Consider the following 16,559-nt stretch of genomic DNA (forward strand, 5'->3'; position numbering starts at 1 on the left):
CAAAAGCCTGTACAGGTACTCTGGGCCTCTATTAGCAAGTCTTACACTGATTGAAGCCAAAATATGAAGGGCAGTGTAGTGCATATTTATTTTATACCCCTGCCTCCCATTTGATAGTCTCACCCTCTTTTCCTTTTAGAGAGTCACCTGTTCTCTGTGTGGTTTTCTTGCAATTGCCACAAAGCATTGTGTCTTCTCTGAGCATGTCTCAAGTTCTGCCAGTCAGATACTTGCCTTTGGGAACTCAATTATTTAGTTTTCCTGATTCTTGTCCATCTCTGAATCTGGCTTATCTGTATTATCTTTGAATCTGTGTGCTACATGATTATCTTCCAGTGAATTTTTTTTTTAAGATTTTATTTATTTATTTGAGAGAGAGAGATCACTAGTGAGTGAGATGAAGGGCAGAAGGAGAAGCAGGCTCTTTGCTGAACAGGAAATCCAATGTGGTGCTTGATCCAACTCTTGATCATGACCTGAACTGAAGACAGACATTTAATGGACTGAGCCATCCAGGTGCCCTCCAGTAAATTTTTTATTTTCCTTGATTATTAAATGTCGATTTTTGTTGATGATAACCAAAAAATCTTAACAGACACAGGCATTACCAATACCAAAGGCTAAATAAACAATTGGTTGTAGGACCAGGGAATAACTAGAACTGTTTAGAAACTATGTGTCAGTGGGAAAGAGCTGTGTGCTGTTCTTACATTCCAGATGAGAATTAAATATGTCTCCAAAAAATTCCAGTGAGTGGCTTTATTTCTATTACAATATGAATATCTCATTAGCTTCCTCACAAATCTTTTCCACTTTTTCAGACTTTTTTGCTTGGATCAGAGCATTATTCAATCAAATAAGACGCATTTTTTGTTGAATGAACACATTTATTCCTAATGCTTTGGGTTTGGAGTTGCCAAAAAGGAAATCAAACCAACTCATTCATACAAATGGGTTAGGCTGCATGCTCTCATCTTTCATCATTATGTTCATGGAAGAGTTAGGCTTCTATTTTAAGAATGAAGAACAAATTTCTGGAAGAGATAAATTGTTATTGAAGAATTCCTATATAATCAGAAGCCTTAGAGGCAAATAATAATTGTAATTTGGGTTCTGAGATTGAAGCCACTTCAATAATGATGCTCATTAGATTTTTTGTTTCTCTTCTCTGGCCTATTTAGGAACAACAATTGTTTAATGTCCTGATGGACATAACCAATGTAAACATAGTGATTATTTCTGGTACGATGTCTTTCTTGCAGATCACCAGATTGAGGCTTCAGTTTCTTGCTATGTCTCCACTAAGCAAAAATGAATCTTTCCCCAAATGCAATGACACATGTTCAAGCTGTAAAAAAAAAAAAAAGTAAGATTATGGTCTATCTACAGATGACTTATTAGCAAGCAAACAATTATTTTTCTTTGACTTATCCTAACAAAATTTCTTTTACTAATATCAGACTATGAAGATCCATGCCAGGCCAACTGCACAGGGGGTTATAAAATGGTTTACTGTTCTCTTCAAGGAGATATTTATGCAAATACAGCAAAATTAGATATGGATAAGAAAATATGGTAGACTCAGTTTTCATTATATAACTGCCTTTCAGAATAGAAAACTTTGGGTGCTTCATAACATAGAGTAGTGTAACTTTTCCACCAACTTACAGGGATATCCACTAAACATATTTATAAAGTTTTTTCACTATATTTTACTTCACATAGTAGCCTTTTGTAAATAGGAAAAAGCAAAAAGAACTGTGAATTAGGATTATAAAAGACATCAGTGTATAATTAAACACATTTTTTTTTGTTTATGAAAACATGTTAAAGGCCAGAACAGGGGATCCCTGGGTGGCTTAGCCATCTAGCTCCTGCCTTTGGCCCAGGGTGTGATCTTGGAGTCCTGGGATTGAGTCCCACACTAGGCTACCTGCATGGGGCCTGCTTCTCCCTCTGCATCTCTCTCTCTCTTTCTTTCTCACTCTCTGTGTCTCTCATAAATAAATAAATAAAATATTTTTTAAAAAGCCAGAACAAAGAGCTATGAATATTGGCAATAGTCATTGTGTAATGTAAAAGTTATGCAACTGAAAGACAGAACACTTAGAATGTAGATCTGGTTTTGCCATGACTTATTGTAATAACTTTGAGTAAGTCACTTACTTAATGCAACATTCACTTTTGTTTGTTATCCATTAGATGAGGCTGAGCATTAGATCCAGAGTTTCGCCTACATGGCTCTGAATCAGATCTGGTACAGAAAAATGTTTATTGAGCATTATATAATTTTTATAAATTGAATCTGATACATTTTGTCAAGGGATAGTCTATAATTGTCCATAAATTCTGTCATTTTCTGAGGTCTTACCTTTCTTTTATTTGCCTGGTCTCCAAAGACAATTGATAATGTGATTCCCTTCAAGAGATGTTCCTTGAGGACAGTTATGACCTCAAAATCTTATGATTCTAACTGTATGGTTTTGGAATGGTCCAACCTAGCCTGTCTGGACTTTCTCAATGTACTTGAATAGCAACAAAGAATAAGGGGCCAAATTATATATTTAGTTTAGCATATAGTCAAATATGATGTTAAAATGAATTTTGAATTTCTTCCATATATGTCCACAAAATCTAGTAGAGATTCTTTGTTTAAATGTGTGTTTATATGTAAATTAAATGTACATATACTAAAATCAAGAAATTTTAAAATTACTTAGCTCATAGAGAGTGGTGCATTCTGAAAACTTAGCTAACTCTCTGCCAACAATTTCCATTTGAAATGAGACAGAAAGTTAAAAAGGAGTTATGATGGTGGAGTAGTATGGGGACCTTGAGCTTTCTTGGTCCCCTGAACACAGCTAGATGAACATCAAATCATTTTTAACAACTAGGAAATTGATCTGAGGATTAAGAAAACAATCTGCACAATTGGAGGAAGAGAACATGGCAGATGCGAGGTTCAGAGCCATGAACTGGGGGAGAGAAAAGCCATCGTACTGCAAAGGGGAGGGAACCCTTTGTGTAGAACCAGGTCATAGAGACAGTGGGAGAGCAGCCCAAAGGTTTGCACAGTATGTTTCAGTGAGGGGTTCCCTTGGATCATACTGGGAGAGATCACTCTCCTGTCTACAGTACATTCAGAAGAGGTATTTTGCCTCTCCAAGGACAAAAGACCCACCAGGAGACTTTGAGCAGCAGTTCATCAGCAGAGGACAGAGGCATGCATGGGGGGGCAGATAACCTGGTCACAGCTTTCCACTGTGCATCACAATAGACTCCAGAAATTGTGTGCTTGCTGTGTGACTGCTTTTCTGAGACAAAACCTCTCCTCCATGGGAGGGGTGTGGGTCTGCACCTTGATGGGCTCTTTAAGATTTGGAGTTTTGAATCCCAGCCACTGGCCAGAGATAAAACACAGAACTGTGCTGCTGGGCATGCTGATGACTGGGAACAGACAGATTAAGGGCAGGGAGCTGATGAGAGCCTAGGATATAGGAGAGGAGATTGTTTGCTTTTCTGTAAGGACCTCCTGAACAGCCAGGGATTCAAGTACCCTTCCCCAGAGATGAGAAGGTAGTGTGGTGCCATCTTCCACCCCTGACCCATTAGCACGATGGACTTCAGAGAGAAACACAGCACTTCCAGCCTCCACTGGGGGCGCTTATACCAAACCCCACCCTCTGATGCTGACAAGGGAATCTTTACAAGGGTTGGTCTGACTGTGAACCAGTGCAGTGGTCCTCTCCCTCAGAAGGCCCCTGAAGAACCCCTGAATGTACTAATTTTACTGATCATATAGTATTCCAAACTATCAGCTTCAGTTCTGATGGAAATAGAACCACAGTTGTTTTTTAGATTTTTATTTTTTATTATTTTATTTTATTTTGTTTTGTTTTTCTATTTTTCCCTTCTTTGGTATGAATCTCATAAGTTTTTAAAATTTATTGATTTGTTTCCTTTCCTCATGTCTGTGTCAAGCTTCTTTTCTTTTCTTTTCTTTTTCTTCTTTCTTTCTTTTTCTTTAGAATCAGGCTTATAGTTTTGTGTTGTTGTTGTTTGCTTTTTTGATTCTTTTCCTTTTTTCTTGGATTAGGCTTTTTTTTCTTTTTTTTTAAAAATTGGGCTTATCTTAGGAAACGGATCAAAGCATACTTAGTTAAAGGTCCAAACACTCCCCACTGCAAGCAAGGAGGAACTCTACAGAGGACTGACCTGTGGAAAAGAGCAATCAAAACACAACAGCAGAGTGCATATAGTATACACCAGAAACATTTCCTGAAGAGCCAGGTCTTGAACAGGGTATGACCCCTTCTTAATATGTATTACTCTCAGGAGCAGGAAACATGACAAGCTTTCAAAATATGCAGAAGACAGCAACCCAGACATAATGAGAAGATGAAGGAACTCTCTCTAAAAGAAAGATCAGGAAGAAATCACAGACAAGGATTTGCTAAAAATAGATATAAACAATATATTTGAATAAGAATTTAGACCAATAGTCATAAGAATACTAGCTGGGCTCGAAAGAAACATAGAAGATACCAGAGAAACCCTGGCTGGTGAGATAAAGGACCTAAAAACTAGTGAGGTCGGAATAAAAAATGCTATAACTGAGATGCAAAACTAACTAGATATAATCACAGTGAGGATGGAAGAAGCAGAAGAATGAATAGTTGAAATAAAAGATAAAATCATGGAAAATAACAAAGCTGAAAAGAAGAGGGAAGTAAAACTATTAGATCACAAATGTAGACAAGGAACTCAGTAATTCTATAAAATCCAATTATATCCATATCATAGGAGTCCCAGAAGAAGTAGAGTGGGAAAAAGGAGCAGAAAGCTTATTTGAACAAATTATAGCTGAGAACTTCCTTAATTCAGGGAAAGAAACAGGCATCCAAGAGTCACAGAGAACACCCCTCCAAATAAACAAAAACAGGTCAACACCAAGACAGATCATAGTGAAACTTACAAAATACTAATTCTGGGAAACAAACAAAGAGTTGCAAAAGGGGAGGAGAATGGGAGGATGGGGTAACTGGGTGATGGGTACTTATGAGGGCACTTAATGAGATGAACACTGGGTATTATATGTTGGCAAAATGAATTTAAATAAAATATTTTTTAAAAACCCACAAGGATAAAGAGAGAATTCTGAAAGCAGCTTGGGAGAAAAGATCCCTAACCTATAAGGGTAGACACATAAGGCTGGCAGCAGACCTGTCCACAGAAACTTGATAGGTGAGAAAAAAGTGGCATGATATATTCAATGTGCTAAATGGGAAAAATGCACAGCAAAGAGTACCTTATCCAGCAAGCCTGTCATTAAGAATAGAAGGCAAGAGAGAGTTTCCAAGACAAGCAATCACTAAAGGAATTTGTGAACACTAACCCAGCTCAGCATTAAAGGGAATCCTTTGAGCAGAAAAGAAAAACCAAAAGTAACAAAGAAAAGAAAGGAACAGAGACAACCTGTAGGCACAGAAACTTTATAGGGAATACAATGGCACTAAATTCATATCTCCTATCAATAATCACTTTGGATGTAAATGGACTCAATGGATAAAAAAAAACAAGACCCATAAATACACTGCTTACAAGAGACTCCTTTTAGACCCAAAGACACCTTCAGATTGAAAACGAGGGGATGGAGAACCACTATCATGCTAATGGATATCAAAAGAAAGCTGGAGTAGCAATCCTTATATTAGACAAACTATATTTTAAACCAAAGACTATAATAAAATATGAAAAGGATACTATATCATAATAAAGGAGCCTATCAGGCAAGATGATCTAAGAATTGTGAATATTTATGCCCCAAACTGGGCAGCAGCAAATACATAAATCAATTAATAACAAACTTAAAGAGATTTATTGACAGTAATACAGTGATAGTGAAGGACTTCAACATCCCACTCACAGTACTGAACAGATAATCTAAGCAGAAAATCAACAAGGAAACAGTGGCTTTGAATGACACACTGGACCAGGTGGGTTTAAAGAACATATTCACAGCATTTCATTCTAAAGCAAGAGAATACCTATTCTTTTCAAAAGCATGCAGAACATTTTCCAGATCACATACTGAGTCACAAATCAGGCCTCAACTGGTACAAAAAGATTGTGATCATACCATAGATATTTTCAGACAACAACACTATGAAACTTGAAGTCAACTGCAAGAAGAAATTTGGAAAGACCACAAGTACATGGAGGTTAATGAACAATGAACATCATACTAAAGAATGAATGGGTTAACTAGGAAATTAAAGAAGAAATTTAAAAAATGCATAGAAGCAAATGAAAATAAAAACATGGCAGTCCAAAACCTTTGGGGTTCAGCAAAGGCAGTCATAGCACTACAAGCTTTCAAAAAAAAACAAGGAAAATCTCAAATACACAACCTAGCATTATATGTAAAGAAATTGGAAAAAGAACAGCAAATAGAAGAAGGAAAATAATAGAGATTGGAACAAAAAATGATACAGAAATTTTTTAAAATGGTAGAACAGATCAAGGAAACTATAAGCTGGTTTATTGAAAGAATTAACAAGATTGATAAACCCCTAGCTGGACTTAACAAAAAGAAAAGAGAATGGATCCAAATAAATAAAATTCTGAATGAAAGAGGAGAGATTACAAACAAAACTACTGAAAAACTCCACCAAAATATTGCTAGAACTAATACATGAATTCCAATAATTAAGCTGCAGGAAGGGAAACGAAGGAATCAATTCCATTTAAAAGTGCATCAAAAACTATAAGATATCTAGGAATAAACCTAACTAAAGGAGTAAAAGATCTATACTCAATAAACTATAGAATACTTCTGAAAGAAATTAAAGAAGACCCAAAGAAATGGAAAAATGTTCCATGTTCATGGATCAAAAGAGAAAAAATACTGTTACAATGTCTATACCATCCAAAGCAAACTACACACTCAGTGCAAATCCTTATCAAAATGAGAGCAGCATTTTTCACAGAGCTAGAACAAACAATTCTAAAATTGTATGGAACCACAAAAGACCCTGAATAGCTAAAGTAAATGTTGAGAAAGAAAAGCAAAGTGGGAGATATCACAATTTCAGACGTCAAGCTATAGTGGGAGATATCACAATTTCAGACATCAAGCTATATTACAAAGCTGTAATAATCAAGACAATATGGTACTGGCACAAAAACAGACATATAGATCAATGGAACAGAATAGAAAACCCAGAAATGGACACAAAACTGTATGTTCAACATACTATTTGTTCAACAAAGCACAAAAGAATATCCAATGGAAAAAAGTCTCATCAATAGACAGAGTTGGGAAAATTGCACAGCAACATGCAAAAGAATGAACCTCGACCATTTTCTTACACCATACACAAAAAATAAATTCAAAATGGATTAAAGACCTAAATGTGAGACAGGAATTTATTCTAAAGGAGAAGACAGGCAGCTATTCCTTTGGCCCTGGCCCCAGCAACTTCTTACAAGACACATCTCTGGAGGGAAGGGAAGCAAAAGCAAAAATGAACTATTATGACTTCATCAATATAAAAAGCTTCTGCACAACAAAGGAAAGAGCAAAAAAACTAAAAGGCAACCTACAGAATGGAAGAAGTTATTTACAAATGATATATCAGATAAAGGGTTGGTATCCAAAATCTATAAAGAACTTATCAAACTCAACACCCCAAAAACAAATACTCCGGTTAAGAAATGGATAGAAGACATGAACAGATGCTTTTCTAAAGAAGACATCCAGATAGCTAACAGTCACATGAAAAGATGCTCAACATCATACATCATCAGGCAAATACAAATCAAAACCACAATGAGATACCACCTCACATCTGTCAGAATGGCTAAAGTGAACAACTCAGGAAATAACAGATGTTGGGAAGGATGTAGAGAAAGGGGAACCCTCCTGCATGGTTGGTGGGAATACAAACTGGTGCAGCCACTCTGGAAAACAGTATAGAGGTTCCCCAAAAAGTTAAAAATAGAGCTACCCTACAACCCAGCAATTGCCCTACTAGATATTTATCCAAAGGATATAAAAATGCTGATTTGGGGGGAAACATGCATCCCAATGTTTATAGTAGCATGATCAGCAATAGTCAAATTATGAAAAGAGCCCAAATGTTGATTGGCTGACAAATGGGTAAAGAAGTGAGATAGATGATGATAGATAGATAGATAGATAGATAGATAGATAGATAGATAGATGATAGATAGATAGATAGAGAGATATAGATAGATGATAGATAGATAAATAGATGACAGATAAATAGATAAATAGATAGATAGATATAAAGAATAGATATATTGAAATATTACTTGGATATTTATAAAGATATATATATAAAGATATATATATTGAAATATTACTTGGCAATCAAAAATAATGAAATCTTGCCATTTATAACAATGTGGATGGAACTAGAGTGTATTATGCTAAGTGAAATAAATCAGTTAGAGAAAGACAAATACCATATGATTTCACTCATATGCAGACACTTGTTGGGATGAGCACTGGGTTTTATATATAAGTGATGAATCACTAAACTCTACTCCTGAAACCAATACTACACTATATGTTAACTAACTTGAAGTTAAATGAAAAACAAACAAAGCCCCCAAACCTTACAAAAACCCCAAGGAAACAAGAAAGAAAAAAAAAAAACTAACTCAAGTCATTTTCCATTGGACCATAACTTTATTTATGAAAAAGTTATTAGTTTCATAATATAATATTCTTGGTATTAACTCAAAAAAAACCCCAATTTACTTCTTGTAAGTCATTTCTTTTTTTTTTTAATTTTTATTTATTTATGATAGTCACACATTGAGAGAGAGAGAGAGGCAGAGACATAGGCAGAGGGAGAAGCAGGCTCCATGCACCGGGAGCCCGATGTGGGATTCGATCCCGGGTCTCCAGGATTGTGCCCTGGGCCAAAGGCAGGCGCTAAACCGCTGCGCCACCCAGGGATCCCTTGTAAGTCATTTCTGAGACAAAAATTTTATAGTTTATTTTCAAAACAGAAGCAATTTCTGCTCCCATTAATAGAAATGATAGACAAATTTCATGTTCACATTAAAAAATTTGTTTTTATCCATGTGGAAATCATAGCATTCATTGTGAAAATGGTAGACAAGAGCTAATTGGTCTTTTTGTATCCTTTTTACCATTCAGAACCATCATCTTCAGAGTAATAGCATATTAGTACATTACTCAGTGATTTTTCCATTGGAGAAATCTAGTTCCATAAGATGGCAGTTTTCCATTATATAATATTGTTAATTTTAGTATTACTACTATGTTCACCATATTAAATTATTTAGTTGGAAGAGATTTTGGAGCATGTCTAGTAATGCTTTCTCTGCAGCACACTGACAGTTGATTGATTATATAGCCTATACTTGATCCCTTCTAATGACAGGAAGTTCATTATATTGTAGCATTGTCTTTTCACTTATTGGACAGATCTGATTGCTAGGAGTATTTCAAGCCCAATTTCTTTTTCTGGTGTAATGGTCTAATGACACCACTTCTGAAACCTTACTTGTCCTGTGTAATCATCTGTGACTCTTTCAAAGTTTTTTTCCTAGGGCACAGTTTCTCAACACTACCTTCTTAGAAAGCTTCTTAAAGTTTTGAGCAATGTCTACTTGATGTGACCAGTACAGGGTAAGATAGCTTGTTCTGTCCTTTGAGCTACACAACAGTTCTGTTTTTGTAGTCTTGGATTTCATCAGCTTTTTAACAGGAGGTTATAATCTTATCTTTTCAAGTATAATTTTAGAAATAGTTTCTCCTATCCTATCTATATTGGGAGCAACTGACTTATTTTGAACAATTAACATTTGAATTTAAATGCAGAGCTTTACATTTACCTACTATATCATTTTACACTTATAATGATCTTGGGAGAAAGGAAGAAAAGATATTATTAGCTCCATTTTTATTGATAAAAATAGTGTCTTATAAAGAAACTCGCCTAAATTCAAGTAGCAAGTTACTGGAAAAGTTAAATACTAGGATTTAGCATTTTTAATTTGGTGAGAAAATGTTTAACATTGACTAACAATTTAGAAATTCATTTACATGGTAACCTCTATTGCTAACACATAGTTGAGAAAATAAATAAAACTTCTGGTATTTAATCCATTCCCCTCTTTTTAACTTTATTTCTATCAGAGATTCCTTCATGTTTCTATGTATCTCTTTAATTATCAGTATTACTCTATATCCCATTACACAAATCAGTCATGTAACAAAAAAGATCTGCATTTGCTCTTATTTTGTCCCATAGAGATATAGGCATTACATTTCAGATTCACACGGTTTTTCCCAAATCTACAGCTTTAACATGTACTTGTCTTACTAAACTGAACATTTGCTCAGTTTGAATCTCAATTTCAACTGTTTATATCTGGTGTTTAAATGAGAAGTCTCTGGTGATCAAGCAGAGAATTACTGCACATTTTAGTTTTTACTTAAGAGGTGCTATTAAAAGATGAGAAAATAGTTTCAGTAACTTCAAGGAGCAACCCCATTTTTTCTGGAAAATTCTCTAAATATTTCACTTAATAATGTCTCTTCTGCAGATATTTCAATGTTAAATGGTACCTTCCTCTGAAGTGGAATAGAGCATCTATCAGACTCAAAGCAACAGTGCAAGCTTTCTTTTAAAGACATCAAATAGCTGAGAATGCTTACTTGAAAATAAACTTTTTTCTGCATTACCATGTTTAACCCTAATGTGATGGCTTATTACTCATCCCATATAGAGATTGGCGTGGGCAGGTGCTACTGACAAATTTGTCAATTCCAGCCCAGAGCTACAGAATTCCTTGTCCAAGGACACAGAATCCACTAACAGTATTAACGTTCAAAAATTGCCAAAGACAGTTCTGTTCTCTCAAGCATTCCATTTGGTCTAGTTGAGCTTTGCTAACCTTTTCTCTTTGACAGAACAACTTTAAATGCATGTCAGAAGGGAGCTTTATAAATATTTATTGAATAAAACAGCTTGTTTGGATATGAGATGAGTTTAAAGATAGGAATTAAGGCCAGTAAAACTCTAACTTTCTGGTGTGGAAAATGTGCATTGGGAGAATGCCCAACACCAAATTTTAAATAATAACCAATTTTGCTTTTAGTGCTCAACTTAATGTAGTGTTATAATAGAACTCTAGAACTTGCATTTGTCAGTTGTAAAAAAATTTTGGAGGGATATATTTATTTATCATTCATTCAGCTTTTAATTCATCTACTCAAATTTTCTAAGAATGATTTAAAGTCATTTACAAAAATACATGTATTTTTAATTATAAGGACATTCAGGCAAAGAAAGAAAAATAGGATAAATCCAAGGATGGTATTTATAATAAAATTATGCACTATAAGTTCTGACCATTGCCTTAGGAGGATTATAAACTAGTTCTCAAGTTTTCTGATGATCAGCACAAGGAAGGATATACTGATTAATTACGTTTCATTTTCATATAATAAATTTCTTTTCATATAATAACAATAGTTTATTAGAAGAAACACATTTTTCTAGATGTGAGAATATAGTAAATATTTTCCTCTAGATATTGTATGCTATAAGAAAGATAAAGATAACTTCCATATGACAAACACAACTTTTAACTATGCCTTATAACTTTATTGTTTGTTTTTCAGGATCTGGGGTAGGCATTTGTATACTTTGTGTTTGTTTAGATGAACAGGCTGTTTCAGTATTGGTGGTGACAATAACTTCTTCAGTGGTACCTTGTCTTCTTACTGCTCTGCATTTTAAAATGCATGTCCTTGTTTCCTGCAGCTGTCTTCCCTACTCCCTCTTATACACAACTTTATCTCCTTACTTTTCCTCTGCATCCCAAATTGCTCAATCAATAAATGGTAATTTACAAGAACAATCCCTCATTTTCCCAGAACTATCTTTCATCAATCATTCCTGAAAATAACTAAATTCTGGCCAATCTCCTTCTGCTAAATCCCTTTAACACAAGTTAGGGACTCTTTTGAAGCCTTCCCCAAGTTAAATACTTCTTGGAAGACTTCTTCTGCTAGGCATTTCCTAATTAAGGCTTATGCATGTGATTCTCGGGTTGTTTTTCTTCATCATCTAAAGCTGTGGTAACTGCTACTTAGTAAATGTTCAAATGTCTTTGTGGAATGAAACAAAGATCTCTTAACAATCATATATAAGTGATTCTAAAATGATTTAGATGGTCTAAATCAGAAAAACATTCAAATACCTTTATATGTCCAACTATTTTCTATGAAGTCAATACCAGTAACTAACAAGAGTTGTTCTTTGATTTTCCTAAGTTTTCAAGTTTATTTTTCTTTGCTAATAATTTATTTCTTTTTCACATATAGATTTTTGTTATGGTCTAAAAAGTTGAGTGGCTGAATCAAAATATTTCCCTATATGAATGGAGTTATCAAATAGTTAAAGAGCTGGACGGACGGTCAACTTTAATTTTCTTATAAGATACCATACCTTTGAATTGCATAGAATCTAGACTCTGAAAATTTGAAGTTTATACATTTTGTTGTCCTGCTTAACATAGATCAAAATGAGTCACCACAAATTAATCTTTTCATCCTGTAGCTTACTCACAAACTATGGATTTCCCAGAACTAAATAGAGGTTAAAACACCAAGTGAGAATTTGCTTGTTATATTCATATGGGTATTAAGAGATCTGGGGATGGGGAAGAGGAATAATCCTCTGGGAGCTTCGAGTTGTGAATCTTTGTACTTGCTCACTTCCAAACATCATTTGTTCAGTTCATAGACAGGTACAGCGAGGGGTAGGCTTTGCAGCAGGAAAATTTAAGAATTGAATGGGATACAGTCTTTTCTTTCCAGGATGTCATCGTGTTATGGCACAGTGTTATGGCATAGTGTTATGGTTACAACATTGTAGCAAATTCTAAAATTAGGAAATGTACAATTTTGTAGGCATGCACATTTGTGAAGTGCAGTGCCAATGACCCATAGGATTTGAGTATTATCAATCCATAGTTTACCAAGTAGAAAGAAAGGAAAAAAAAATCCAGAAATGGGAGAAAAGACTTCAAAGTCACAAGGATTTTGAAGGGCATACCTATCCCAAAATCTGGTGGTGGGGGAAAGAAATGAACATTTCAAAAAAATAAAGCACAACTTACTTAATAATATTGGGCTTTCATGGGCTATATGTTCCATATTACCCAGAATGAGGGTATCTTGTAAAGTAGAAGATTTTTTATTTCATTAATGCTTCAGGTTTAAAGTAAAAAAAAAAAATGAAGACAAAACATATTTCTCATAAGGTTAAATAGGTTTTCTTCTAAGGTTATCATTGCTTTTGGTTAATATTTAATCATGATAATTATTTTGATCTTTTTGTTTCTGTTTTTAAAAGATTTTATTTATTTATTTTAGAGAGAGAGAGCCTGAGTAGGGAGGAGAGGCAGAGGGAAAGGGAGAAGCAGGCTCCTCGCTGAGCAGGAAGCCCAACATGGACTTGATCCCAGGACCCTAAGATCATAACCTGAACCAAAGGCAGACACCTAGCTGACTGAGCCACCTAGGTGTCCTGATCTTTCTATTTCAATAAAATATCACTAATGGAAAGTTTTAGATTATTCCTCAATCTAAATTGGAGGGCTAATAAAATCTGGGGAAAAAAAATCTGGGAAAAACCACTTTGGCAAGAATACCAATGCGAGAAATGAGTGGAATGAATTAGTGTAGTGGGAAGAAGCAGTTTGCTGGAAAGAGAAGCAGAATAATCATGTATGCTTAAAAATGGATCCTATAAATATTCTATTGGTTTAAATTGGTTTTGTAAATAAAGCTCTCTTTAAAAAATACATGATAATAACATTTAAAAAAGTAGAGTGGTTAAAATAATAATTCTTGGAGTGAAAAAGACCCGAATCATATTTTGGTTTCAACATTTACTAATTTCACGGGAGAGGAAGCTCCATTCTTTCCAAAACATTTTTTTTTTTTCCTTTTTCTCTAGAGAAAGAAACCTTCTGTCTTTGGATCAATGGTTGGACTATTGTTATTTATAATCAGGGTCACTGTGCAGCTCCTTCTCGTTCTCTTCTCTCCAATAAGGAGACCAAAGCCTACTCCTGCATGAGATAGCCAATTGCCCCTCTTGTATCTCTATGTTCCTCTCAGAGCATTACTCAAACCTAGAGAATCAACCTGATTGGATTCCATTCTTTGACGTATAGAAGCCCACTTAGTACTTAAGTTGAAACTGTGTGTTTGATCTAGGTCACAAGAAAGTCTTGAGTGTGGGTATAATTGTTAGCTTACCTAATACTAATGTGCTGGTGTGGATTACCATTTATTAGCGATATGTGTATTTAGTGTGTTCAGCAATTTTCTAGAAGGAAAAGATTTTTGATGAAATGGGAATGTCAGGTCCTTTGTTTCTTATTCAAATTCTATCTAATAGTGCCTTAAACACTATCTTAATGCCTAATATTTGTGTTTGAGCATTTGATATCCAGAGACTTAGAAATATAACACCATCTGAGTTTTGACTTGTTAAATAATTTATGACATCTTTAAAATGTTATTAACCCTAGGTCAGAGGGTTGAAAGAACAAAATGTGCTACCATACTTTGTTATCACCTGTTGGCATATAGTAAGGGCTTAATAATTTTATTTATTAGACTCTAAATGACAAAAGTGTAGGAAATTGGCTTGTTCGCTATTGTTTCTTTAACCCTTAGCATATTGTCTGTTTGGGGTGTGTGTGTGTGTCCTACTTGAATGAACATGGGGAAAATTAAAACTTTTTTTACCATATACAATAATAAGATAATCATCTATCTGACATTCTGGAATGTAACTTCTGATTGGTATGGAAAGGGAAACAGAAGACATATTTCATGGAAAAAAATAATAAGACCTTAGTACTCTAGTAAAATTTGACAGTTTCTGGGCAATAGAGGATAATGGGTAACTGAAAAATTTGATTGGAGAACTCAAGAGGTAGGATAACTACACATCCATGGTATAGTTTTAAATTTTATTTAAATTTAATATTTTCAACTCAAAACAATGTGTTTACAGGATATACATATATATTGCATACATACAGATATATGTATATATTACACAACTATGTATGCCACAAATACATTAAAGAGTTATCAAATAACAAAATATATTAAAATTATTTTCCTAAAATGACAGTGCCAATAGGCCTGATTATACTGGACAACATAATTAGAGTAACATTTAAAACATAATTTTTGAAGTATAAGCTGTGAGTTTATTTTAAATCAGTAGCTCTATTCATGGACAAAACACACTCATAAACATAGTATTTACTGTCAGAATCTTTATTTTGATCTATAACTTTTTCCAGGCAAGTACCAGAATAAACTATAGCTGACTTTCTTTTTCATCTGCTTATAAATTTGTTGCTAGAGCTGTTTAATTTTTCTTTTCCTAAATGAATGACAGAATAAAATATTTACATATAAGAAAAAGCATATGTGATTCCATTTTTAACCCTCATAATCTTTGTGTAATATTGTGATTGAATATGCTTCCAATGAGGAGAGTTTTGCTTTAAACATATAACTGTGAGCAAGTAACTCCAAAGATTTGGGGGTATTGCATGATATATAATTTGATTAAAATATTTATTATTTCCTTGTTCTTCAAAATGGTCAATACTAAGCTATTTCCTTTTTAGAATGCAGTTTTAGGGCTTTTCTTCATTACTTTTTCCAATGGTTGGTATCCTCAGGAACCACCTGTACAGGATTTATGCCACAAATAGGGGACAACTATTTGAAAATTCATTAATCAGCTTCCTCTTCATTATTCTGTTGCCAAGAACATTTATAGTAGACATCTTTTGAGATTTCTGCCTAGGACATTGCATTAACCATTGTGTATATATCTCCTCCCCCCAAATAACCATACATGATCATAAATGGCCCAAGCTAGCTAAATTAGATAATTTCTTAGGGTAACTTGGAATTACAGTATAGCAAGAGAACACATTAATTTGGAAAATGGGGGGCTGTTGGGTAAACTTGGAAGCAGAGAAACCAGTCTGTGGGGAGAAAAGAATAGGCAGATGCACAAATGGAAAAGAAAAGAGACTGTGTAGAGAGAACAAGAAAGTGAAGTAGAATAAGAGAGAGAAGGAAGAGTAACAACAGTTCCCACAGCATATTAAAGGAGTCTTCATCTCAAATGAAAAGTATGTTCATTCATTCAACATTTATTCTTTGTTACTGTATGGCAGATACTGCTAAAGATTCTAATGATAAAATGGTAAACATGGGACTCTATGCCATTTCTTTGTGGAGATTTTATGCTCGTGAGACAGATCCTCAATGAGGAAACAACAATATAGTATAATTTAGGATAATAATGAGTAATATAAAATGATATAGAACAGAATGAAGGGTTAAATTGTGGGAAGTGGAGAGAGGAAAATCTGTGAAGAGGGATAGTTTTAGAGCCTATACTTCGCAATGAACACTACTTATTTTCTATTTTCCCATT

General features: G+C 34.4%; 1 long non-coding RNA gene across 1 annotated transcript in view; it reads right to left on the reverse strand.

Annotated features, from left to right (window-relative positions):
- Positions 1 to 530: 530 nt before the first annotated feature.
- LOC144311880 (uncharacterized) overlaps positions 531 to 16,559 on the reverse strand; it is a 39,855-nt gene continuing 23,826 nt past the window's right edge. Inside the window, exon 3 of the long non-coding RNA XR_013377370.1 lies at positions 531 to 1,348. This is a non-coding gene — a long non-coding RNA (uncharacterized LOC144311880). The remainder of the gene's footprint in view (positions 1,349 to 16,559) is intronic.

The sequence above is a fragment of the Canis aureus genome, chromosome 4 (assembly GCF_053574225.1).
Source record: "Canis aureus isolate CA01 chromosome 4, VMU_Caureus_v.1.0, whole genome shotgun sequence".
NCBI classification, from domain to species: domain Eukaryota; kingdom Metazoa; phylum Chordata; class Mammalia; order Carnivora; family Canidae; genus Canis; species Canis aureus.